This window comes from Cervus elaphus, chromosome 18 (assembly GCF_910594005.1).
Source record: "Cervus elaphus chromosome 18, mCerEla1.1, whole genome shotgun sequence".
Classification (NCBI taxonomy): domain Eukaryota; kingdom Metazoa; phylum Chordata; class Mammalia; order Artiodactyla; family Cervidae; genus Cervus; species Cervus elaphus.
In genome coordinates this window covers 87,708,710-87,736,387 of record NC_057832.1, presented here as the reverse complement: position 1 = coordinate 87,736,387, position 27,678 = coordinate 87,708,710, and the positions used below count along the sequence as shown (strand labels likewise).

At 38.3% G+C, this 27,678-nt stretch overlaps 1 protein-coding gene and 1 pseudogene across 4 annotated transcripts in view; one reads left to right on the top strand and one right to left on the bottom strand.

The window, feature by feature from the left end:
• SUGCT (succinyl-CoA:glutarate-CoA transferase) overlaps positions 1-27,678 on the top strand; it is a 734,496-nt gene that overhangs the window by 158,463 nt on the left and 548,355 nt on the right. The window lies entirely within an intron of this gene.
• LOC122674642 lies at positions 9,402-26,295 on the bottom strand (annotated as a pseudogene).

Sequence of the window (27,678 nt, the reverse complement as noted above, 5' to 3'; positions counted from 1 at the left end):
CCGGTGCAGAATTAACTTTTAAGAATATTACCAAGAATCAGTTTCATTTTTTAAAATGGTACCTAAATTATGGAAAACGAGCCTAAGAGGCTCATTCTCCATCCCTAGCCAGGGTCTAAATTTCTACTTCTGCAGTTGATAGGATTTTACACCACCATCCCCATCACTGTTAAATTTCCTTTTTACCTGTTGCTGCTAAAGTTGCAGATGCTACCAGAGATAGCAGCATGTTTTTGATGTATTATTTAAAAGCATGGGCCTTGGATTCAGACAGACCTTGGGCAAATTGCTTCATTTCACCAAGCCTCAGTTTCTTCATTTGTAATCTTAGCTGCCTCATGGGTGGTGGTGATGATTTAAGCAGACAGTACAGATAAAGTGTGTAGCCTAGAGTCAGACACATGCTGTGTGTTCAGCAGAACATACACCATAGGTGTATATTATCCCAGATATTATTCCTACTCCTCTAGCTCTCGTCCTCATCTTTCAATTGTTAAAACATAGTCCACCAACTGTGGCAGGAGCCCTTGTTCCTACACTCTTTCTCCACCAGATGACAGCTCCAAGTCAAGGAGCTCATCTCCCTCCACCTGGCAAGTGTGTGTGTGTGTGTGTGTGCGTGTGCAGATGGGTGGCTGGGGAGCAGATCAGTTCAGTGCCCAGTGGTAGGGAGGCTATTGATCCTAGCATTGCAATAAGGAGAGAAGTTCTCTTTACAACCCACACTGAAATCCTCAGGGAGAATTCCCCTCAGTGTCATACAATGGTGGTCAAGTTCAGCAGGATGGAGACTAGTTAGCACGGTTAAAATGTTTGGTACAGCCATATCACAGGCTGGCCCAGGGTCCTATTCACCTATTTCTCAAGAGAAACAGATTTGGAGATGCAAAACTGAAATCTGAAATGAATTTTTGCAATATAAATTCTGGATTGCCTGTTCTTTACAATCTTGACTGCTTTGGAATGACCTTTTTGATTCGGAGAGGACCTCTAGGCTTTGAATAGCTGTAACTTCTATCTCGGGGGTCCCTGGAACATCACCTAGTTAGCAGCAGCATCAACAAGCTACTGTGAAGAAGTTCGAAGAGATCTTTTATCCTGAAAGCGCCCTTGTAGAAATCTTTGCAGTTCCAATATGAGTTACCTTATGGTTTGACGTGACAATATTCTGTTGATGAAGAACAATGGAGATTTTGGTGTAATAGCAATTGTATTAGTGTGTTGCCTTAAATAGAAGAGACTATAACATATTAAACAATTAATTAAGCTATTTTTTTTGCTAGACTTTTGGAGTCTGCATTGGAATTATTTTTTGTTTTTACGCAGTTTATGTATATATATATACATATACACACACACACATATATATATATGTATGTATGTATATATTTGATAATTGTTTGAAAGGCTCTCCAAAAAAACCTTAAAAGGGGTATGGATTGTTCTTTTTTCCTTACCATGTAATTCTTGTTTCCATTGCAAGGAGTCAAATCAGTAAGGTCAGCCCCAGTTCAAAGAAGCTGGCGGAGGGGAGGGTGGTTAGGGAACAAAACTTATAATGGTGTTACTGTGTAGATTGCCAAATAATCTGAGGTTTGTTCAGCAAATATAATGGTGCATTGAGGTGTTGTGTTAGTGTGGGGGTCCAGAAAATGAGCTCTGTGTGTAGTGAATCTGTTAAGCAGCAGTTTACGGTTTAACCGAAAAATTGGGAGAAAGTTGCTAAGTGCCGAGGAAGCATGAGACCCAATCTGACACAGACTGGGAGGGTGACAGTGGTGGTGAGTGGAAGGAGGAGGAGAGTGAGAAGGGGATTCTGTGGAGTACTGGGGTGAAGGTATGGATGGCAAAATTCTCCGTCTGTATACACAGAAAATTAACAGTCTTTATAAAAAAGCAAAGCCCCAAGTATTTAAATGCATGTAAACTCTAGGTCTTCGCAGGTGGCGCTACTGGTAAAGAACCCACCTGCCCCTGGGTTGGGAAGATCCCCTGGAGGAGGGCACGGCAACCCACTTCAGTAGTTTGCCTGTAGAATCCCATGGACAGAGGAGCCTGGCAGGTGACAGTCCATGGGGTTGTGAAGAGTCAGACATGACTGAAGCAACTTAGCATGCGTGCATGCAAGGATCCCAATTCCATTTTCTTTTCCTAGGCTCAATAGAAAGATAAAATGTAGATGCTAGTGAAAACTGGTACCGCAACATTAGGAAGCTTCCCTGGTGGCTCAGAGAGTAAAGAATCTGCCTGCAAAGTGGAAGACCTGGATTCGATCCCTGGGTTGGGAAGATCCCCTGGGGGAGGGCATGGCAACTCACTCCAGTATTCTTGCCTGGAGAATCCCATGGGCAGAGGAGCCTGGCGGGCTACAGTCCATAGCATTGCAAAAAGTCGGACATGACTGAGTGACTGCACACACACATAGGAATCTTAAGGATGGATGAGCTGTTGAGATTATAACATTTTACGTATAAAAATGATGAAAACTGAATGAATATAATAAAAACAGTAAATGAAAAGATTCTGGACAAATAAATTCTCTGTGGATGAGAAATTCATGCTCACTAATAAGATTAAATTTAGGTACACTATGGACCAGTGGCTCTGAAGTATTTTTTTTCTTCCTTTCTTTCGGCTCATAATTACTTTGAGAGGCTGACGAAAGCTTGGAATTCTTTCTGAGAAAAGTTCACGTACCCAATACATGCATGATTTTGCCTATAATTTTGGGAGCTTCTCAGACCTCTTGAGATTCGTCCCTGTATTCCCACTGAAGCCCAGCTGAATAGGGTTAGGCTATTGAAATTGTATTGATGACACTGGAAAACTAGACCAAATAGTAATTAGGAGGGAAATCACACCCTGAGACTGGAAGATCTCACACAAATGTCTGCTTCATAGGGTTTGAAGTTTTTAGAATTAAGGATAGAATGGAATTATCCTGAATTTGGGCCTAGGATTAGACAGGGATTGGTTCAGGAAGTTATCTGTGACTATTGTAATAATGCTCACAACTCAATTACACTCAATCTTCTAAAGGGGAGTGAAAGAAACAAAATTCCATCACATTGTTACTCAGTTTTAGAAAATGGAACTCTGATCAGATCAACATGTGCATGAAGTTAAAATTGAAAGTAATATTTTAAAAAGTTTGTAACTTGTAGGAAGCCTGGAAATGCTTTAAACAGGTTCATGGAAGGGCAGGAAAATATGTCATATAACAGAGACAAAAAACTTTTGCATCCATCTCATAAAGTAAAAGAAGCAAATATAAGGGGAAAAAGTAGGCAAAAGATTATTCAAGTGAGAACAGGGAAAGCCTCAAAGTGTGACAGGTCAGGTGTAAATAAGAAGTCAGTCAGACTGTAAAGGAATTCAAGAAACAGCACAAAAGGACTGCAATCCAGAAATAAAAGCTTTTTTATACATGAAAGGCAGAATGTCACTTGGAAACTCAATGGGACTGCTTGATGATCAGGGTGCAAAAGACGTGCTCACAAGGAAGAAAGGAGATCTAGAGGCTCAATGAACTCTTTGCTTTGCTCTTTGTTGAAACATAGAAATTTCCTCTGTCATCATGTCTTTTGAAGCAAAGAGGTGAGAGATGTAGTATTAGATCAAATAGTGGTCGGGGAACATGATGTTCTACTTGATTGACATGCTGGATATAAGTAAATTGCTGAAACATTCTGTCATCCATTAGAAGAGTCTAAAGAAACTCAAGGGAATAAATTGACCAAAATGCAAAACAACTCACTGCACTTACTCTTTAGTGTGAGTGAATTCCATTCTGGCTTCTATTCTGATGAGGGCACCCTACAATCTATCAGTGAGTCTCAATTCATATGGGTGGACTTCAAAAGTTGTAGGATGATTGATTACTTAGTATAGTGAATGGAGGAAAATAGCCTGTTTTCTTCTAGGACAGGGTGGATTGTCTGAAGAGGTAAATAAGCACCAGGAAAAAACCCAAAACAAAGCGAATGTAATTTGTTTAGACTTTTCAGGAATCAGTGACAAAGTTTCACAAGAAAGCTATTCTGAATTGTGTTACCATGTATTAGGAGGAACATTTTTATCACATGTAGGTATTAATAAAGGAAACAAAAAGTAGGGTGTATGAGTCTGCTGTTGATGGAGATGTGTAAACAGTGAGGCCCTTCCAGAAATTTCTGCTGGACCTTTTTATTCAACATAGATAACCTAGAAGAGTAAGTACACTATGAAATTTCCCAAGGTGGAGGACTAAGCTTTTTTGGCTAGTGAAATTATGAATCAACAGGAATAAGCTTTTGAAAGATCATTTAAGTGGACAGGAAAGTAGTAGGAAGGCTTGGTACTGCAAGAAGTGCTACCCATTTAGGGAAAAAGAAATCAGACTAAACGTGTAAAATTGTGGCCTCTGAATTATTTAGAAACCTGCTTTCATTTAGGGACCAGGAAAGGAATTTAGAGGCATTGCAGTTGCATCCTTCTGAATAGACCATTGAATTTCAAAAGGTTCAGAAACCAGAGGCCCACGTGAAGCAAAACCGGTGTGCCTGTGCATTCTTTCAGGTTGTTGTTGTTGTTTTTTTTTTGTATTTCGAAGAGAGGTAGGAGAAAGATCTGGTTTTAAATCCTGACTTAGTCTTCAAAGGATAGTTATGAGGACCAAATTAAATATATGTGAAATTGCCTAGTACAGTGGTTCATGGCAATCTTTGAAAGTAGTATCAGAGGGGACATGATGAAATTAGGCTCTCCTGACTGGAACAAATCATTCAAGCTCTTACCAGGTGTAGGAAGATGCTGATCTAATTTCTTTCTAACTCAGCAACGAGTAGCTTACTTCTTACAAGGGAGACAATTTCATTTTTGCACAGCTCTGATTGGCACTAAGACTTTATTTTTAGCTGAAAGCTACCTTTCTTGTGATTTATAGGCAACAGAGTAACAGAGAAGAAAGGGGACTTGAGAGATCATGCAGACAAAACCTTTTATTTTATGAAGGAATATAAGGTGAAATCATTTCTCAGGAAAGCAAATGGGGGTGAATTGCCGATTTGTGAACTCTGAGCTTTCTGTTAATAGGGTACTCAGGTGTAAAGTTCTGTACACGAATGTACACACCTCTGTTTAGTTCATAGTTACTAGATGTTTAACTTAAGGGTAGGCTCTTTGCAGAGTGTGGGGGGTACTTGGCATTCCATTTCTGAGAGTATTTAAAAAAATTCCTGAGAGACTTGTCACCCATAACGACACTTTCCAGTCCCAGCATATTGGAAGTCAATAGAAGGTCCCAAGATTTTAATAGTCAGTCTTCCTAAACCTTGAAAGAATCTAGTCTTAAATATCTTATTTTTGTTTTATTTTTCTCACATTTATATTTTATTGACATGTAATTGACATGTAGGGGCTTCCTGGGTGGCTCAGATGATAAAGAATCTGCCCATAATGCAGGAGACCCGGGTTCTATCCCTGGGTTGGAAAGATCCCCTGGAGAAGGGAATGACAACCCATTCCAGTATTCTTGCCCGGAGAATCCCCATGGACAGAGGAGCCTGTCAGGCTACAGTCCATGGGGTCATAAAGAATCGGACACGAGTGAGTGACTACCACTTTCACTTTTAATTGACATATAACATTGTATTAGTTTTCAGTGTAAAACATAATTTTGATATATGTATATATTGTGAAATGATCACCACGTTAAGTTTAGTTAGTATTGATCACCTCATATAGTTACAAATTTTTTTCCTGTGATGAGAACTTTTAAGATCTACTCTCTTAGCAAATTTCAAATATTGAAATATATGAGACATATAGGAAACTTTCTATGTGAAGTAAGTACTGTTGATAAGCATCTTTGCTTTCTTGATTATTTATAAATAAGTAAGTAATATTTACTTAATTATGTATGTATTTGATAAATCTCAAGGCTAAGTTAAGAAGTAAGATCCATGGTTGTACTCCAATGTATTTATCTACATCCATCTGCCACTCTCAAGTTTATCTCAAAATTTGATCCTAATTCATCTTTTCATTCCCTAAGATGATTATGGTTATAGCTGTTAGAAATGAATATTGTCTCATTAACTTAGAGCTACTGTAATTACTAGCATGATGTACATTACTATTAATTCATGTTATTTTATTCATCTACATACTAATTACCAGCATCCGTATCATAGAATGTGCCAGCCACACTCACAGAGTAAATTAGACAACTTGGGACTTGAATCCAGAACTTTACAAAGTCAGGGAATCAGAAACCAACCCTTTTGTAACTATGCCAGGTTTTCAGACATGGACTCTGTCTGAAAAAAAGGAAAAGGGAACATAGACACCTATGTAGTTGACATTTCACAAAATCTATCAAAAGAGTGGAATTTGTTGGGCTGATCCTCCAACTTGAAATTTTGTTTTTCCTCCCCACCACCTCTGGCCCCTTCCTTCCCCAAACATTTCTGTTAGTAGAAAGTCTTATCTCCTTTTCCTTCCCACCTTCCATGCAAATCCCAGGGCCAGGTGACCAAGTGGTGAATACCCAGCTGTTTGTATTAGCCCCATGGCAGCTATGGTAGCTCCTCGGGTGAGGTACACTCTGGTTCAATGATGGCATTTATTTTCTTTCTTCCTAAAACTTGGGAAATTATAAATTTAAATTGCCAGCTTGGGATGTGTTTCCATGCACATGAATTCATAAAACTTTGCCTCATTGATATTTCTGTTTACATTACTTATTAGTGTGTTTATTTTACATGGATATTTAGAAGGCCCTTACTATGCAGACCTATCTTGAGCTCCCCTTGTTTAGCATTCACTACCAGTTTTTAATATGTATCCCCCCCTCAGGCTGATTTATTTCATTTTCTGTATTGTAGCTGTTAGGGCAAATCACGTACCATGGTCCAAATCCCTTCGGTGCCTGATTTTTTGGTGGCTCATGAGGTGAGAATAGGTTTTACATTTTGAGAAGTGGTAAGAGAAATCAAATGAAGAATAATATTTTGTAATGCATGAAAATTATATGAAGCTTAAATTTTAGTGTTCATAAGTGAAGTTTTATTGACTCTTAGTCATGTTCATTTGGTTATGTATTATTTGCGTCTGCTGTTGACAACAGAGGAGCCTGGGCAGAGACTATGGCCTAAAAAGCTGAAAATATTTACAATGAGCCCTTTACAGAAAAAGTTGGCTGACCCTTGTTATAAAGTGTCTGCAAAGACCCAGTCAGCAGTGCTCCATGTTCCCCATGGATCTTTTCCTTTCTTAGAGTTCCAGCTTGGATTCCACTTCCTTCATGACCCAATTAAGCATTTGATTGATTGCATAGTTCTCTCATATCAATAGTTTTATGTATATTGTTTTTTCTCCTTTTTTGTAAATGTGATCTTTTTGAAGACAGGAACCGTTCATATACTGTGTTTAGCAACATAGCACTAAGCCAAGAATTAGGCATGAGGTACTTGGCTCCAATAAAGTGTTTGCTGACTTTAATTGGAATTCTTTAAGTTGAGTCTCCTAGATTTCATTTAAGGAGCCACAGTGGAGAAGGCAAGATTTTGATATACAAATAATTATATGATCACTGTTTTAATTGTGGTTTGTATAGCAAACTGTGGAAGCCCAGAAGAGCAAGTAACCAGAGGAGTGAGAAAAGGCTCCCCATAGGAAGTGAAACTTGATGTAAATCTTGTGTACAAGGCATGGATGGAAGAGTGCAGCCAAGTGACCTCTCATTCTCTTGCATTTGCCAGGAGAGGGATGAAAACCATCCTAAGTCTGGTGTTATCAATTTCATGAATACTTTTATCCTGGCATTATATTATATCCTTGTATATATCTTTTGTGATTGTGTGCTAATTTGCTCAGTCATGTCTGACTCTGTGTGACCCTTTTGACTGTATCCCGCCAGGCTCCTCTGTCCATGAGATTCTCCAGGCAAGAATACTGGAGTGGTTGCCATGCCCTCCTCCAGGGGATCTTTCCAACCCAGGGACTGAACCCCCATCTCTTAAGTCTTCTGCATTGTCAGGCACGTTCTTTACCACTAGCACCACCTGGGAAACCCCATGTATCTTTAAAAAATATTCATTCATTTGGCTGCACCAGGTCTTAGTTGCAGCCCTTGGGGTCTATCTTTGTTGCGGCATGCAGGATTTTTTAAATTTTTTTTTTTTTCCAGTTGTGGCCCGCGGGATCTTTAGTCACATCATGTAGGATCTAGTTCCCTGACCAGGGATGGATCCCCACACCCTGTATTGGGAGCACAGAGTCTCAGCCACTGGACGACCAGGGAAGTCCCCTGCACATGATCCATTCTGTTAGTGGTTGGGAATAGGGTAGAGCTGGTACAACACTTTGGTCTCAGAGGTCTCATCTTAATGTCTAGTCAATTGTTGCCCAAAGATACCAAAAAGCTGAAAACCTGAATAATAGTTCTTTTCCCAGCTAACTCCTCCTGGAATCACCTTTCTAGTTTGGTGGGTATTTTTTACAGAGCAATGAAGTTTCCTAAAATGAAGTCTTTCTCTGGGCTGTTTGACTCTCAGTAGGGCAGGCCCATACCTTTTCCCTTCTTCTGTAGAAACGGCAATATGAATTAAGCTGAAATGAGAAAGTGAGAAAGGGATTAGAAATCAGAAGTGAGAAAAAGATTAGACTTCTTCTTCAGAGCTATAGAGTTATCTGGAATGTTTTGCAAATGGTTGCTACATCATCAACAGCAAAAAAGATAATTACGAAATGTATACATCACAACATGCTTTTGTAGACACTTTGCATTGTGCTCTGCTCAGTTCAGTTCAGTTCAGTCGCTCAGTCATGTCCAACTCTTTGCGACGCCATGGACTGCAGCATGCCAGGCTTCCCTGTCCATCACCAACTCCTGGAGCTTGCTCAACTCATGTCCATAAAGTCGGTGATGCCATCAAAACATCTCATCCTCTGTTGTCCCCTACTCCTCTTGCCTTCAATCTTTCCAAGCATCCGGGTCTTTTCCAATGAGTCAGTTCTTTGCATCAGGTGGCCAAAGTATTGGAGCTTCAGCTTCAACATCAGTCCTTCCGATTAATATTCAGGACTGATTTCCTTTGGGATTGACTGGTTTGATCTCCGAAAGGCAAACCACTTCAGCATTCTTGCCTTGAGAACCCCATGAACAGTATGAAAAGGTGTTGTGCTCACATTCCTTTAAACATTGTTCCCAAAGGTGCTCGACCTCTAGCCCAGCTGGACTTCTGGGCCGAGGCAGTTTGGTAAAGATACAGGAGTGGGTTTGGGAGAGGTGAAAGCAGCCTTCCAATTACAGATCTGTCCTCACTTTAAGATCCTCTTCGGGCAGACTGGTGTCAGGTGGAGTCAGAGTCAGAGGGAGGAGCAGCAGCAGGGCGGGACTAGGGTGCTCTGCATCTCATTCAGGTCAGAGTCTGGTCCAGCGTCCTTCCGTGCATCTCACTGTCTTCCAAAGCATCAGTTGTCTTTCGCAGCTTGACTGTCGATCTCTCAGCAAACCCAGCATGGATATCTGCCTCTTTAGATTATCACTAAGAATCTTTATCTCTTTCTCATATTTGTCTTCTTTTTGAGAGTACTTTTTAGCAGCACTCAGACATTTCAGGTTCTGGCCCATTAGCCTGATTTGCCCATCCATCTTTTGACAACGGGATTCTGCCAATTCAGCTTGCTCCTCTGCATTCTAAGTCTCCTTGTCATCACCAACCTATGAGCCACCTGTCTCTTCAAACTTCTGATATACCTCTTCTGCAATGTGCTTATCTTCTTCGAGTTGGATTTCCCAGAGTTCCATTTTTTCTTCAACTTTTAAGGTTTGGTTTTCAGTATCCCTCATACCTCTCTTGTTCTCATCAGCAACTTTCTGGGCTTCATCTAGCTTTTGCAGAGCAGTGGCCAGGTGCTCTAGAGCATGGTCTAGCTCCTCTTCATCCAGCTGGAATCTGTGGTTCAAGGAGGGCACCTCAGCCCATTATATTTGTAATTTTGTTTTCCCATGTTTTGAATTTAAAACTCATCTATAGTTTATTTTCGTATGTAGTATGAAGTAAGTTTTAACAATTTTCCCCTTCTGCATGCATGCATGGTATGTCGCTTCAGTTGTGTCTGACTCTTTGCGACCCTGTGGACTGTAGTCCACCAGGCTCCTCTGTCCATTGTATTCTCCAGGCAAGAATACTAGAGTGGGTTGTCATGCCCTCCTCCAGGGGATCCCGACCCAGGGTTTGAACCTGAGTCTCTTATGTCTCCTGCATCGGCAGGTGGGTTCTTTACCATGAGTGCCAGCTGGTTTTCCCTCTAGTGCTGCTGCTAAGTCGCATCAGTCGTGTCCGACTCTGCGCAACCCCATAGATGGCAGCCCACCAGGCTCCCCCATCCCTGGGATTCTCCAGGCAAGAACACTGGAGTGGGTTGCCATTTCCTTCTCCAATGCATGAAAATGAAAAGGGAAACCAAAGTCGCTCAGTCGGGTCCGACTCTTCATGACCCCATGGACTGCAGCCTACCAGACTCCTCCGTCCATGGGATTTTCCAGGCAAGAGTACTGGAGTGGGTTGCCATTTCCTTCTCCTTCTCTCTTAGTATTAACAGATTATTCTAGAATATTGAATTAGAGTTTATTTTTTGTCAATTGTTTAAAGTGTTAATATTATCATGTATTAAATTCACAGGTGTTGGACATTTTCTGACCCCTGTCTTCTCTTTACTCATGTGTGCTCAGTTGCTTAGTCATGTCCAACTCTTTGTGACCCCATGGACTGTAGCCTGCCAGGCTGCTCTGTCCATGGGATTATCCTGACAAGAACACTGGAGTGAGTTGCCATTTCCTCCTCCAAGCGATCTCCTGACCCAGGGATTGAACCTGTGTCTCCTGTGAATCCTGAATTGGCAGGTAGATTCTTTACCACTGAGCTACTTGGGAAGCCCTCGCTTTACACGTATCTCCTCTCAAATTTGTGTCACTCTCTGTAATGTGCTCTGATATTCTGTGGTGAACATTTATGCCTTGTTTTTCCTTTTTATTATTGACTTAGGTATTTTTGTTGGTGATTTCTTTCCAAACAGGTAGAATCATTTTTTTTTTCAAGTGAAAAGAATCCCTTTGAGGTTTTATTAGGAGTTGCATCAAATATATAAATTGTTTGGCAAGAATTTTCCCTTTCACCTACTGATTAATGCATTAGTATAATAGAGTTCTTAATACTGAGTTAATCAAATATTTCTGGAAACTTGTCTTCAATCACTTTTTTTTTCTTTTTTAATGCTGCTTATCTAATTTGGTAGTGTTGTACTTAAAATTTTTACATCTGTTTTTCTAATAGTCATTAGTTTTTCTTTATTGTTTTCTCAGTTGTAGTATGAAGGCAATGCTAGATTTGGGGATCAAATTCGGCACTTTTCCATTCTTATTAGTCTTTGAATTTCTTTTTCATTTTTAAAATGATTGGGATATAATTTACATGTAATATTGTGTAAGTTCAAAGTGTACAACATGTTGATTTGATGAGTTTATATATTGCAATGTGACTGCCATCTTAGTGTTAGCTAACACTTACTCTATCACAGCACATAATTATCATTCTTTTTTGGTAGTGAGTATATTAAGAGCTAGTCTCTTAGCAGTGTTAAAGTTGCACTTCTTTATGTAATAGAAGAAATATATTTTCTTTGAATGTTTGATAAAAAACTTTTCTAAAAACTATCTGGTTCCAGTGCCCCTTCTTAGGGGTAAGTTTTATTTTTTAATATTTATTAATTTAGCTCTTTGGTTTAAGTAATGATCATTGCTTTAAATACATAATATTTTCTATTTTTTAATTAATCACCTCTGTTTGTCATCAGGCCTCTCTAATTTTGTGTGTTTGATGATTGATCCTCTTTTTTACTTCAATTTAAGTCAGGATAAATGAAATTGAGCTATTTAAAATACTAAAGGATGATGCTGTTGAAATGCTGCACTCAATATGTCAGCAAATTTGGAAAACTCAACAGTAGCCACAGGACTGGAAAAGAACAGTTTTCATTCTAGTCTCAAAGAAAGACAATGCCAAAGAATATTCAGACTACCATAAAATTGAGCTAATTTCACATCCTAGCAAGGTCGTGCTTGAAATCCTTCAAGCTAGACTTCAGCAGTACGTGAACCAAGAACTTCCAGATGTATAAGCTGGATTTAGAAAAGGCAAAGGAACCAGAGACCAAACTGTCAACATCCGTTAGATCATAGAAGAAGCAAGGAAATTCCAAATAGATATCTACTTCTGCTTTATTGACTAGGCTAAAGCCTTTGACTTTGTGGATCACAGCAAACTGGATAGTTCTTAAAGAGATGGGAAAACCAGACCACATTACTGACTCTTGAGGAACCTATGTGCAGGTCGAGGAAGCAACAGTAAAACTGGACATGGAACAATGGACTGTTGTTTATTTCCTCTTTTCAGAATGGGGAAAGGAGTACATCAAGGTTGTATATAGTCACTCTGCTTATTTAACTTAAATGAAGAGTACATCATGAGAAGTGCCGGGCTGGGTGAATCCCGAGCTAGAATCAAGATTGCCAGCAGAAATATCAACAATGTCAGATATGCAGATATACCACTCATGGCATAAAGCAAAGAGGAACTAAAGAACCTCTTGATGAGAGTGAAAGAGGAGAGTGAAAAAGATGTCTTAAAACTCAACTTTCAAAAAACGAAGATCATGGCATCTGGTCCCATCACTTCATGGCAAATAGATGGGGAAAAAGTGCAAACAGTGACAGATTTTCTTTCCTTGGGCTCCAAAATCACTGTGGATGGTGATTGCTGCCATGAAATTAAAAGATACTTGCTCCTTGGATGAAAAGCTACGACAAGCCTAGAAAGTATATTAAAAAGCAGAGACATTACTTTGCCAACAAAGGTCCGTCTAGTCAAACCTATGATTTTTCCAATAATCATATACGGATGTGAGAGTTGAACCATAAAGAAGGTTGAACATTGAAGAATTGATGCTTTTGAATTGTTGTGCTGGAGGACTCTTGAGGGTCTCTTGGACAGCAAGGATATCAAACCAGTCAGTTTAAGCTCCAATACTTTGGCTATCTGATGGGAGAGCCGGCTCATTGGAAAAGACCCAGATGCTGGGAAAGATTGAAGGCAGAAGGAGGCAACCTAGGATGAGATGATTGGATGCTATCCCTGACTCAATGAACATGAGTTTTAGAAAACCCTGGAAGATAGTGAAGGACAGGGAACCCTGGTGTGCTGTAGTCCATGGGGTTGCAAAGAGTCAGGGTTACAGCTTACTGACTGAACAACAACAATAACTCAGATTCTTCTTCTTCTTTTTTTTTTTTAAAGACTCTTGTCTTTATCAAAACGGTGACTTCTTCTTTAAAATTTTTATTTTTCAGTAAATTTTTTTGTTCTGATTAAAGTCATATAATATAAAACATACTATTTGACCATATTTAACCATACAGTTCAGTGGCACTGAAAATGGTGTTATCTTTTTCTTGAAATTTGCAGCAGGATATTTTTAGGCTGATCTTCATTTAGTAATCTTTCTGGTTTTTTAAATTGACAAATACCTTTTTTTAATCAGGAAGGTGAACTTCCATTATCTTTTTACCTATTTTAAGAAATATCAGATTATGTTTATTTTGTGTCTGTATCTGTCTTCCATATTTATTACGTCTCCTTTGTTTTTGCTTCTTTTCTGCTTTCTGTTTGATGGTGTCTGCGCACAAATTCTGGGTCTTCTTCCTCAAGCCCTGCTTCCATACATTGCTTATTTTCAGTTGCAGAATGAAAGCTGTGTCCCTTGCTCCCCATCTATTGTGTCATTACATCATTCCTCTGAAGAAAAATCGATTGTATTTTGTCAATGTTGCTGTTAAGTTATGAATTATCAGTGGACCTCTGGTGATTTCATTTATTTTGGTTCCCTTAGAATATACTTGGCTGAAAATCTTTAACATTTCTTTTCTAGTGTCTTTGATTTCAGGCGTCCAAGGTGGTGCTAGTGGTAAGCAACTTACCTGCCGAAGCAAGTAGACATAAGAGATGCTGTTTCAATCCCCGGGTTGAGATAAGGGTAAGATCTTACCTCCAGGGTAAGATCCCCTGGAGGAGGTCATGGCGGCGCACTCCAGTATTCTTGCCTGGAGAATCCCATGGACAGAGAAGCCTGGCAAGCTACAGTTCCTAGGGTTGTACAGAGCTGGAGACAACTGAAGTGACTTAGCATGCATGCATGCATGTATTGTTTCCAGTACTGTCCTCCTTCTGCTTTTGAAGATAATTTCTAATACCTAAACATTAATGGCTAAATACATGAGTGAAAGTGAAAGTCTCTCAGTTGTGTCCAACTCTTTGTGACCCCATGGAATATACAGTCTATGGAATTCTCCAGGCCAGAATACTGGAGTGGGTAGCCTTTTCCTTCCCCAGGGCATCTTCCCAACCCAGGGATCGAACCCAGGTTTCCCGCATAAATAAATCCGTAAACATGGGGATCTAGGAAGAGTAACAGATAATACTTTGCACGTTAACTTCTTATAAGTTACACATTGTTTAAAAAAGTCCTCACCTGTCTGATAGGTGAATCATACTCATTATTGTTTTATTTTTATTGGTGATTTTGAATGTTTTTTTCCTTATTTATTGAATGTGTAATGAATTTTATATTATTATATATTTATGTTCTTTGTCTTTTGTGGTATGTCTTCTTACGAGTTTTTTGCAGATTGATGCTATTATGCCTGTCTGACAGTTGTTGTATCTATTCTTTTCTAGGCTATTTTAAAGTTTTATTTATGTTTTCAATGTACAAAACATTATATTTAGGTATTAAATTTTATAATTTCTTTTGTGACCTCTTCTATTGTTTTTATGCTTAAAATATTTTATATCTGGAAATATAATAATAATTTATCTCATTTGGTCAATTTTATGATTTCACAAGAAAATATCTATGTATGTTTATTTACCTCCTTTTAAGAAGTAATCACAAGTAAACAAATTGGGTTCCTATTTCCTTGAATGGATTATTAGATTTATTTTCAGATTCAGCATAATTGTACTAATAATAGTGTGATTGTATTTTTTTTCACTATTCTTTATGGATTCTCCAAACCTTTATGATTATTATCTTATTAATTCACATAACACCCTTGTGAATTATGTAATAACTGTGATCAGAGTTCCATATGGTGTTTTTAGAACATCTCTAGAATAAATAAGGTTTAATTTTGTTAACAAAACATTTGTAAGCAGTCTTTATGACTAGTTGACATCACATTTAGAGTTTGGGATAAAAACATAGTTCTATTTAAAGGCAGGTTTGCCAACTCATCTTTTATTTTCTATCTTCATTTTTAACCTATGGAACATTTACTACACTTTCACCTCTTCAAACATGGATTATGATTGAAGAGATGGAGATTTGAATTTTTAGATTAGTGATTCTCAGTCTTAGCTTTACACTGGAATCACCCCAGAAGCCTTTTAAGAAACATTAATACTCAAATTTCACGGCCAGAAAGTACTTTTTCATTGTTCTGTGATGGGACCGAGCATTAAGAGTGTTTAAAAAGCTTCCCAGGTGATTCTAATGTGCAGCCAGAGAAGAAAACTCCTATTTCAGTGCTCCCCAATGTTTTTGGCAGCAGGGACTGGTTTCTTGGAAGACAGTTTTTCCATAGAGCAGGGTTGTGGGGGTGGTTTGGGGATGATTCAAGCACATTACATTTTTTAAAAAAATATTTAACTTTTTATTTTATTTTTATTTTATATTGCTCATATAGCTAATTAACAATGTTGTGATAGTTTCAGGTAGACAGCAAAGTGACTCAGCCATACATACACATGTGTCCATTCTCCCCCAAACTCCCCTCCCGTCCAGGCTGCCATGTAACATTCAGGAGAGTTCCCATGCTGTACAGGTAGGACCCTGTTGGTTATCCGTTTTAGATATAGCAGTGGGTACATGTTGATCCCAAACTCCCTAACTGTCCCTTCCCCCATTCCTCCCCCTACCTTGCACAGCTATAAAGTTCATTCTCCAAGTGTGTGAGTTTGTTTCTGTTTTGTAAATACTTTTATTTTGTATTGGTTTTTTAAAAATTTATAGATTCCACATATAAGGGATGTCATAAGATATTTCTCCTTTTCTGACTTATTTCACTCAGTATGACAGTCTCTAGGTCCATCCGTGTTGCTGCAAATAGCGTTATTTCATTCTTTATAATGACTGAGTAATATTCCATTGTATGTGTATCACATCTTCTTTATCCATTCATTTAGGTTGCTTCCATATCCTGGCCACTGTAAATAGTGCTGCAATGAACATTGGGGTGCATGAGTCTTTTGAATCATGGTTTTCTCAGGGTATATGCCCAGAAAACTGGTACAGATGAACCTATTTGCAGGGCAGGAATAGAGATGGAGATGTAAAGAACAAATGTGTGAAAATGGCAGGGAGGGAAAGGGGGTAGGTTGAATTGGGAGATGGGTATTGACATGTATATACTTATATATTTTTACATGTGTGTAAAATAGATAGCTAGTGGGAAGCTGCTGTGTAGCAGAGGGAACTCAACTTGGTGCTCTGTACTGATGTAGATGGGTGGGATGGAGGTGTGGGAGGGAGGTTCGAGAGGAAGGGGATATATGTATACTTATGACTGATTCACTTCATTATACCATAGAAACTAACACAATATTGTAAGGCAGTTCTCCTGCCCACAAAAGTCAGCTGGCGAGGGAACTGGGACAGTCCATTGGGTCAGTGTCCAGAGCACTGAGCAGGGCAGAGCAGGCTGGAAAAGGATGGAGGTTGAAGGATAAAGTAAAATAACCAGGAGATTAAAAAAAGAAGTGATAATCCCAGGGAGAAGGACCATTATGTACTATTGCACCGAAATGTGACAGATGCTTGGCGATTCTGGGGCATAACAGGGAGCACATAAGGTAGGAATGTGAAAGGAGAATGTGAAAGATGAGGCTGGATAAATATTAATAATAGCTAAGACTTTTGGTGATGAGTGCTTGGTTAAATACTTTACATAATGTATTCCATTCAATCATCATGTAGTTATGAAGTTGGCCATATCAGGTAGCAGATATGACTCTTATTCACAAATATGTATGCAATTTTTTTTATGTTAACCCAGATTTGACTGTGAACCTTTACTGCATCTTGGTAAATTGTATTTCAGTCACTATTTTGGTGCCTGCCCTCTCCATGGAGTTGCATATAAATCCAGGAGATTAGCATGGTGCCACGTAAATGGGGAGGACCCTAATTTCTAGGCCTCTAGATTCTGCTTACCTTCTCTTTGTTTCTTGGAATCCCTGGATTTTCAGCCATGAGTGGGATCTTGGAGTCTTTGTGGAGGCTGTCAGCCCTGTTGATCTCTCTTAATGGGGGCTTTCTTTATCCTTCCTAGAGTCATAATCTATGTCAGAATGGAAGCTTTTGGTGAGAATCGTAGGAGGTATATTGTCTCTTGTTCCCCTTTTAGACAAGGTTATACTTAGAGTTTTTAATTTTTATTGGAGTATAGTGCTTTTCAATGTTGTGTTAGTTTCTGTTGTACAGCAAAGTGTATCAGGTATATATATATACACACACACACATCCCCTCTCTTTTTGGATTTCTTTCCCATTTAGGTCACCACAGAGCACTGAGTAGAATTCCCTGTGCTATACAATCTGTTATCATTAGTTGTCTGTTTTATATATAGCAGTGTATATATGTCAATCGCAATCTCCCAATTCATCCCACTCCCCTTTTCTCCTTTGGTGTCCGTATGTTTGTTCTCTGTGTCTTTCTCTATTTTCGCTTTGCAAATAGGTTCATCTGTATCATTTTTATAGATTTTTCCATATATATGCATTGATATGTGATACTTGTTTTTCTCTTTCTGACTTACTTCACTCTATATGAGAGTCTCTGGGTCCATCTACATCTCTGCAAATTGGCACAGTGTCTTTCATTTTTATGGCTAAGTAATATTCCATTGTATATATATGCCACATCTTCCTTATTCATTTCTCTGTTGGTGGACATTTAGATTGCTTGCATGTCCTGGCTATTATAATCTGTGACAATTTTTTAATTTACATTTTTGTAACCTATTTTACTTTTGGAAAACATAAACCATTCCTACTTCTTAGAGATTGTGAGATGCCCCATTTTACCACCAACTCTTTTGAGCAAGGGTTGTTTCCCTTCTTTTGATAAGGGGAAAATTTAGGCTTTGGAGGTCAGAAGGTGAAGTTGAAGATATTACATAAGTACTTATATGATAAGAGAAAAAACACATTTCCACAAATTTTTGATTGATTAAATTAAAATAAAAATAATTGTGAACAATTTTTTGGTAATATAGATTTGCTAATGAGAAGAATGGGAGTATGTTAAGGGAGGATAAAAAAATGTCTTTTCATCCAATAGTTCCGTTCAGTTCAGTCGCTCAGTCACGTCTGACTCTTTGCAACCCCATGGATTGCAGCACACCGGGCTTCCCTGTCTATCGCCAACTCCCGGAGCTTGCTCAGATTCATGTTCATTGAGTCGGTGGTCGTTCAACCATCTCATCCTCTGTTGTCCCCTTCTCCTGCCTTCAATCTTTCCTGGTATGATACTGCCAAATAGTAGTATCAGTCCACAAGTATCTGATTTTAATTGAGCATATTCATAGCTTAGAAGTCATTTATAGAATTTATTAGATTTTTCTCCTGATTATTTTCCTTTTACATGTCATTATATTTCAGATTAATCACTTATAATAGAAAGTTAGGCGGAAGCTCCCTAATTGCACCCAGTTAAAAGGATTTTGAAATTTGGAAATTTCCTTTTCACTTGCGTTGAAGTCTGAAAAACATTGCTGTAGTTTGAGCTCACAAAATATATAGTCTGTCAATCTGTGTGGGAATGAAATCCTACTTTTTATTTTAACCTTTGTGAGCATGGGAAGTATGTAAAACAGCCTGACATCATTTGTGATTCAGATGTTAGTCGTTGAAATGACTTTATCGTTATAAAATTTTGGCATGTATGTGCTGTTTTGTCTTGGAATTTTAGGTAGAATTCATTGAAAAACATTCTTAAATTCATAAGAAAAGCTGATTTCCGAAGCTATTCAATGTTCAGTGTTAGTGACTGGGGGTGGGTTTTTTTTTTTTTTTTTCCAGAAAATACTTGTTTCTTGACCCTGAGTTTATTTTTTTATTTTTATTTTTTTCAGTATAGGGCAGCTGTTTGTTTTTTTTCCCATTTATTTTTATCAGTTGGAGGCTAATTACTTTACAATATTGTAGTGGTTTTTGCCATACATTGACATGACTCAGCCATGGATTTACATGTGTTCCCCATCCTGATCCCCTCTCCTGCCTCCCTCCCCATCCCATCCCTCCAGGTCTTCCCAGTGCACCAGCCCTGAGCACTTGTCTCATGCATCCAGCCTGAGCTGGTGATCTGTTTCACCCTTGATAGTATACTTGTTTCAATGCTATTCTCTCAGAACATCCCACCCTCATCTTCTCCCACAGAGTCCGAAAGTCTGTTCTGCATCTGTGTCTCTTTTTCTGTTTTGCTTATAGGGTTATTGTTACCATCTTTTAAAATTCCATATATATGCATTAGTATACTGTACTGGTCTTTATCTTTCTGGCTTACTTCACTCTGTATAATGGGCTCCAGTTTCATCCATCTCATTAGAACTGATTCAAATGAATTCTTTTTAATGGCTGAGTAATATTCCATGGTGTATCTGTACCATAGCTTCCTTATCCATTTTTCTGCTGATGGTCATCTAGGTTGCTTCCGTGTCCTGGCAATTATAAACAGTAATGTGATGAACATTGGGGTGCACCTGTCTCTTTCAGATCTGGTTTCCTTGGTGTGTATGCCCAGGAGTGGGATTGCTGTGACCCTGAGTTTAAAAAAAAAATCACAGTAAAACTTGACACGGTTAATCCATAAAACTTTTGTGTGGTGGAATGAGTCAGGATATTCAGCCTATATTTTCTGAGAAAGCTTCATGGGATTAACAGTGGTTAAGCCACTAGAGCAAATGAAGGTGACTACTAACACTACTAATTTAACATCCACATGATAAAATTCAAATATTTTCCTCAATGTTCCTCCTGATGAACAATAAAATGAATAATCATACATTTTTACGAGCTCTTTATTTTTGTTCAACCAAGTCTCTTTTTGCTCCACATATAATTTTTAACCACCCTAAGTTGTTACACATTTTAGCAGATTCCACTTAAGTTGTATTGGATTATTACTTTTTCCTACTCATGTGAATATTCTTGTTTGTAGTGGTTTCAGGCAGCCTTTGCAGGCTAATTCTTCAGTCACTTCAAAATCGACATTGACTCTTGGTATGCAGAACAACTGAGTAGTATCCATAACATCTGTCAACTCATTAAAACCAAGGAAAACCACTCAAAATAATTAGCCTCATTTTTGAATTGACCATATTGATACTGCTCCCAATGTCTTTACTGTTCTTACCAAGACTAATACATAGTCCTACACAAGTTTATTTTCTCTGGACACATTGCTTCAGCTGCTGCAATCAAACACAACTTAATTAAGTTAGCATTAGTAAATGACTTCCCTTGCTTGGCTTACAAATGAACCACTTACAAACTCACTTTGGTTGCAGGCTCATTTTCTTTTTTTTTTTTTTTTTTTTACATCTGTGAAGAAATTCTTCTATGATGAGATAGTCTGTTTTCATTTTGTAATATTTTCTGACCATTGAATTTTCTGTGAGTTGGGAATACTGTGATGAGTGCTTAATCTGGAATTAAATATATTCTTTTAGCCCAGATACAATGTCATTGACTCATATACAAAGTGCTTTGTCATTTAATTCAGTAACAACATGGTCCATCTTCCAGTGTGTACTGAAAGTTCGGCACACTTCTCTTATTTTAGCATGAAGGGTATCCACTGGTAATAAAAAAGATTATGGTAAGGTAATTCACATGACATTTGAAATGCCATTAAGTTATGACTGAGCCACTGTGATTCATAGTACACCAAGCAGGTGTGCAAAGCAATGAGAGTGTGGCTTCTATCACACCAATAAACTTTTTTCATTTTTTATTTTTAATATTTTTATTGAAGTATAGTTGATTTACAATGTTGTGTTAGTTTCTGGGGTACAGCAAAGTGATTCAGATATATGTATATATCTGAATATCAGCAATATCAATATAGTCTTTATATATATATATGTTATTTTCCATAATGGCTTATTACAAGTTATTGAATATATTTTCCTCTGCTATACAGTAGGACCATATTGTTTATTTTTAGACATAGTAGTTTCCATCTGCTAATCCAAAACTCCTAATTTATCCTTCTTCACACCCTTTCCTCTTTGGTAACCATAAGTTTGTTTCCTTTGATTGGAAGTCTATTTCTGTTTTGTAAATAAGTAGATTTGTGTCATATTTTAGATTCCACGTATAAGTGATATCACATGGTATTTGTCTTTGACTGACTTCACTTAGCATGACAATTTCTAGGTCCATCCATTTGCTGCAAATGGCATTGTTTCATTCTTTATCATGGGTGAATAGTATTCCATTATATATTTTATATATATATACATACCACATCTTCTTTATCCATTCATCTGTTGATGGACATTTAGACAACCACTAAATTTTTGTAATGAAAAAGCAGACATAGATGTAATCAGATGAGCTTGGCTGTGTTCTAATAAAACTTCATTTATATACACTGAAATTTGAATTTCATATGATTTTCATCTATTAGAAATATTATTTTTCTTTTGATGTTAAAAGCCATTTAAATATGTAAAGATAATGCTTCTTTGTGGTCATATGAAAATGGGCAGCAGGTTGGATTTGGCTTTCAGGCTAATATGTATGATCTATGGTAATTAGTATGATTCTCAGTTGCTCAGTCATGACTGACTCTTTGCAACTCCATGGACTGTAGCCTGCCAGGCTCCTCTGTCCATGGAATTCTCCAGGCAAGAATACAAGAGTGAGTTGCCATTCCTTTCTCCAGGGAATCTTTCTGACCAAGGGATCTAACCTGCATCTCCTGTGTCTCCTGTATTGGGTGGCAGATTCTTTTACCACTAGGCCTCCTGGGAAGTCCCTGATAATTAGTGTTGCGTTGGCCAAAAAGTTCCATAATAGCTTATGGAAAAACCCAAATGAACTTTTTGGCCAACCCAGTAGTATCTCAGAGACACTGAAAAATACAGACATTTAGGTCCTGCCTTAAGAATGGGCAAATAAAGTTCAGACACCCTGGTTATAGAGTTTACCATCAAATCCCCAGCACATAAATGCTCAGTAAGTATTTTTTTTTTTTTTTAGTAAGTACGTGATAGACAATTTCTGGCCTATAGTAAGCCTATGAAGGTCTATCAGATGAGTGAAATTAATCAATGATTACTGTATATCTTATGTGGATCCTAAAGATAGTGAGATTAAAATGAATTGTTTAATCTTAGAGACGTTAAAATAGAGAGAGGCCAGCCCCGAGGAGCATGAAGTGTTTAGTAGCTGGGGATCATTTTAGTTAGGCTACTAATTTATGTAATAATAACTGAAGAGATTATTATTTTGGTTAATTCAGGCGTGAGGGAGGAATTAAATTCTTTAAAAAAGTTATGTAGAAAAAAATGAAAAAGTTTTTGACAAGGCAAGATTTTTAAGCCAAGAAGCTAGTAGCTATTGCATTTTTCAGGAGAGTGAACTCAGTGCATTTTAGTTATTTTAATATGCTAGACTATTTAACTAAAGTTCCCCTCCCCAATTAATACGTACTTCCAAGAATCTGGTTTGTATCTGCGTGCGTGTGTGCTAAGTTGCTTCAGTTGTGTCTGACTCTTTGTGACCCTGTGGACTGTAGCCCGCCAGGCTCCTCTGTCAATGGGATTTTCCAGGCAAGAATCCTGGAGAGGGTTGCCATTTCCTCCTCCAGGGAATCTTCCTGACCCAGGGATTGAACACCCGTCTCCTGTGTCTTTTACATTGCAGACTGATTCTTTACCAGTGGCCCACCTGAGAAGACCCCTGGTTTGTCTCTAGGGACAGTGGGACATATGATTGTTAAGCAGAGGTACATTTTATACTACATTTTTGAACTCATTTAGTTTGCACTCAGATAAAGAACTCGGTAAGATTTTAAGCATCCTCTTTGGCATGGGCTATGTTCCATGAATATGCGCCATTTTATCGACTTGAAGGCATTTCTCACTCCAGCGGCCTTAACCTTGTATTCTGTCACTTACTAGGGCAAGATTGAATGTGACATGGCAATATTAAGTAGAAGTTTTGTGTTTGGTTTATTTTTCTGCTATAAAGGTGGAAATCTGTCTTTTTCATATCCTAACTGTACTATTGTAGTCTATGTGCTTACCCTTCCCTAGCCTTGGTTTCTTCCTCTGAGAAGTTGTAATATGATCTGTTTGAGAGCTTGATTGTGATTAAATGAGACAATATGTGTCAACTGCTGAGCACAGTGCTTGGAGGATGGTAATAGTGGCTACTATTTATATTAAATGACAAATTTCATACTTTAATATTTCTTAATTTAAGATGACTAGGTGACTGTTGACACTTCATAATCCAAGTTCATTATGGACAGAGTGAACAGTAACTACTTACAAATGTTGGCTGAAATGAACTCCAGCCCTTTCATATCCACAGGGTAGCCCATGGGTCTGCTGTGCATGTGTGTGCAAGATTTATTTTTAATAACTGTTTTTCTTGTATCCTAACTTTGCTTAAAGAGGGTTAAAGCAAGTTTCGTTAATGAGATTTGCAAGGACTACAGGGCTATTTTTCATTCATCATTCATTGTTTATTTCAACAAATACTGAACACTTACATGTGACAAGCATGGGCAATCATGAAGAATTGTCTCTGCTCCTGAGGCACTCAGTTGTAGCAGGGACTAGTCAAGTTAGCGATTGATGCAGTAAGTAGAGTAAGTGTGTGGTGTTATGGCCATGAATGGAAGGGACACCTGGTTGGGAGACTAGAGAATATTTTTCCAAAGAAAGAAATTTCTGCTAAAGTGAGATGAAGGAATGATGAGGGGATTGGACCAGCCTCAGGGGAAGCAGTGAAAGCATCTGGAGAGGCTTGTAAGGGCCTTGTAAACCAAATGCAAACACTATCCTCAGGGCAGTAAGGAGACTCTGAAAGATTTTAAGTACACACAAAACATTTGTGTTTAGAAATGTAGTTTTGGTGGTGCAGACCAAGTAAGGATTTGTGGGCAAGGAGACCAGTTAAGAGGCTGCCATGGTACTCCAAGCAAGAGAACATGGTGGCCATGGGGATGAAGAGAAAGTAAACAGATTCATGATCTCTTTAAGGGTTACAATTGATGTTAGTTGGCCAGTCATGAGGATGAGGATGTGAAAGATAGAAAATTAAATCACAACTCCCCAGTTTCTTAATTTAGCCACTGGGTGGGTGTTAGGGCCATTTAGTGAGAGGAAGAGCAGATTTTGTCTGGGTACATGGGGAAATGATGAATTCTTTAGCAGGCATATTGATTTTTTTTTTTTTTAGTGCTTGTGAGACCTTAAATTGTGTGCCCCCACCCCCCCCCCCCCACCGCCAATATCCAGTGTCTGTAGTTTAGAAAAGACGTGCTTACATATGTTCCATTTCCCAGGAGGCAGTCTTATCAGTTTTTTGGGATATGAACAAAGCATAGGTTCTTCACTCCTCAAAAAAGAGAAAGAAAATTATAAAAATCTAGGAAGAAATGATTTAAAGTTTAACATATTTTAAAATTTTGTGTCAATTAAATAAAAGTTTATCTTGTGGTTTAGTGGTTGTTTTATCTCTAGCTCCCAAAGGTGGTGGGAACTAGAGATACAGATTTGTGAGTTGTTGGAATAAGGATGATAATTAAAATGACTGAGTGGATGAGATTATTGAAGGGTTGTGGGATGAAGAGCATAATTTTATTTCCCAACTGCACATTGGAATTTGGAGAACATTAAAAAAAATCCTAATGCTTAAGAACTACCACCAGAAATTCTGACTGAATTTCTGTAGGTTGACACTGGCTTAGAGTGAGAAGAGATCTCAGTAAAGAATGTGGAAGACCACAACATTTAAGGATCAGGCCAGAGAGGAAAGTTAAGACAGCTGGGCTGCCATGGAGTTCAAGGAAACTGCTCTCCAGGTGCGCTGGGTCTACCTGTATCATGTATGCTTGTTTCAGATAACAGAAGTTCAGGAACCAACCAACCAACCAACCAGTCATCGTAGATCTCCAAAGTCTCCATCACTACCAACTAAAGTGCTCCTCCTGGGATGTATAAGGATGAAAATGACTGCTATGGTTAAAGATTCTGGTAATAAATTTGCATGCCAGAGAAGGTAGCTTGGGAAAGATATTCATATATGTATCTGCTCTCTCTCTCTCCATCCATAAATATATTCATCTTTATTATAGTAGCTGTAGTAGAGTGTATAGTATATATAGCCTATTAGTATTAACAACGATCATATTAAACATAGGAGGAATGCTGAAAGTAGAAACTTAAGCCTGGAAGCAACAATGTAGTTTAAAAAAATTCATATAAAATTCATATGCCATAAAATCCATCCTTTTAAAATGTATAATTCAGTGGTTTTTAGTGTATTTACAGGTTATATAATTATCGGTACTAGCTAATTCCAGAAAAAATTGTAATTTTGACTTGTGTGGTAGGATGAGAATTTGCTTTTAGTCATTCTATTTGTAAAATATAATTTAGTCTAATAGCATATGAAAACTATTCCAGTTTTTAAAAATAAGAAGCAAAAATGTAAAAAAAACCCTAGACTATAAAAAAAAAAAAAAAAACTCTGGCACTGAGATATTTACTAATAGTAAATAAACCCACTAAATAACATAAAAAAACTCACCACTCTTATTTAAAAAATGTTATTTTGTTCTCTAGTGGTCCAGTGGCTAAGACCTTGCTCCTAGTGCAGGGGGCTTGTTCCCTGTTTGGGGAACAGAGATCCCACACGTGGCAACTAAGACCTGGTGCAGCCAAATAAATAAGTTAATTAAATATTTAAAGAATTACATTAAAAACTGTTATTTAACTTCCATACAGTGAGAACCAGTGTCATTTGCCATTAATAGTAGGTAAGAATCAAAATAAATATAATGGAAATTAATAATGTAAATTTAAGTAAGGCAAAGATATTTCTCCTTAATACCTCTCAAATCTCCCCTCTTATATTCACTTACCTCCAACACTGCTGTTGCCCTCTGGTCCATTACCTGTCAGAATATTGCAGGTTCTCATCTCCCTTCTTCCTTTCCTGCATCCCAAGCATCAAAGACCTGATCTTGAACTTGGCTTTCCTGTCTTGTATGACCTATCTTTGCTTCCTTGCCCATCCTCATCTCCCATTATTCTCTTCCTTCTTATTGCACTTCAGATAAATTTCTTTCAGCCTCTAAGCCTTTGTTCCTGGCTTTTCCTCACCTCCCTGGAACACACTCTGCTGCTTCTCTTCATCTAGTAAACTCCTACTTGCCCTTCAGACTTTATCTTTAATGTCACCTCCTCAGGAAGTCTTCCCTGACCTCAATTCCCTGCTTCATGCTCTTCCCTACTGAGTCAAATCTTCCATTATACAACTTCAGTCTATATTTATGTGTTTATTTTTGAGGTTATTTGTTTAATGTTCACAATCTGTGTCAATAGATTATAAATGAACAAGAACAAGATCTGGACCTGTTTTGTTTATTCTTGTATCCTCCACATATAGTACCGAGTCTGGTATACAGTGGGTTCTTGGTACATATTTTCTTGAAAAAAAAATAAATGAATGGATAAGCAAATGGACCCTTTGTCCTTGATTGGTTGTATTCTGAGTTTCATATTCCTTCCTTGTCCTATCTGATTGGAATGTTTATCTTATACTGGGACCAATATGATTATCTGCAGTTGCCTCAAGTTCAGACCTTCTCCTCACTGGCCACGTATCAATCGCTGAAGCTAGTATCGATTACCACTACTCAAAACTAGGCAACCATAAAATTGAAGTTTATTTTTCCAATTTGGCTGATTTTCAAAATCATCTGGAGACCTTTTTAAAATGAAAATTCCTGGGTTTTAGGCTTACTGAACTAGAACTTTTGGTTAGTGTCTGTATTCTTAATGAGTTCTCCAGGTAGTTCATATTCCGTATTAACACTGCACTGCAGAGCAGTATTTGGGAATCAGTTCCTTGGAAAACTCAGCAAAATGCTTTTTGTAACTGTTTTCGCTCTTTGTTTTGGAGATGGGGTGGAGGATGAGGAGAGTGTGTAACAGAGCATGGCTGAGTGCAGACCTTGGGGGGTCTGCTGTTGCTGTGCCCCATTAAAGCCCCCTTCGCACCCCTGTTACTAGGCAGTGGTTACTACAGGACTGTTACTGGTCCTCCTTGGCCATTCGTTGGCACCTCAGTGAGCCCCTCCCCCAAGCAACCAACTGTCAATGAACAGACGTTAATGGTCCTGCTTAGCCATTGGTCAGAGCTGCAGTGGGCCCCGCCCACAAGCAGCCAACTGTCAGTGAGCAACCGTTAGTCGGAGATTCAACCGATGGTTGGTGGAGTGATGGCTGTCAGGCGGAGAGTAAGGTAAGAGTTGGATCCCGGCCTTCTACCT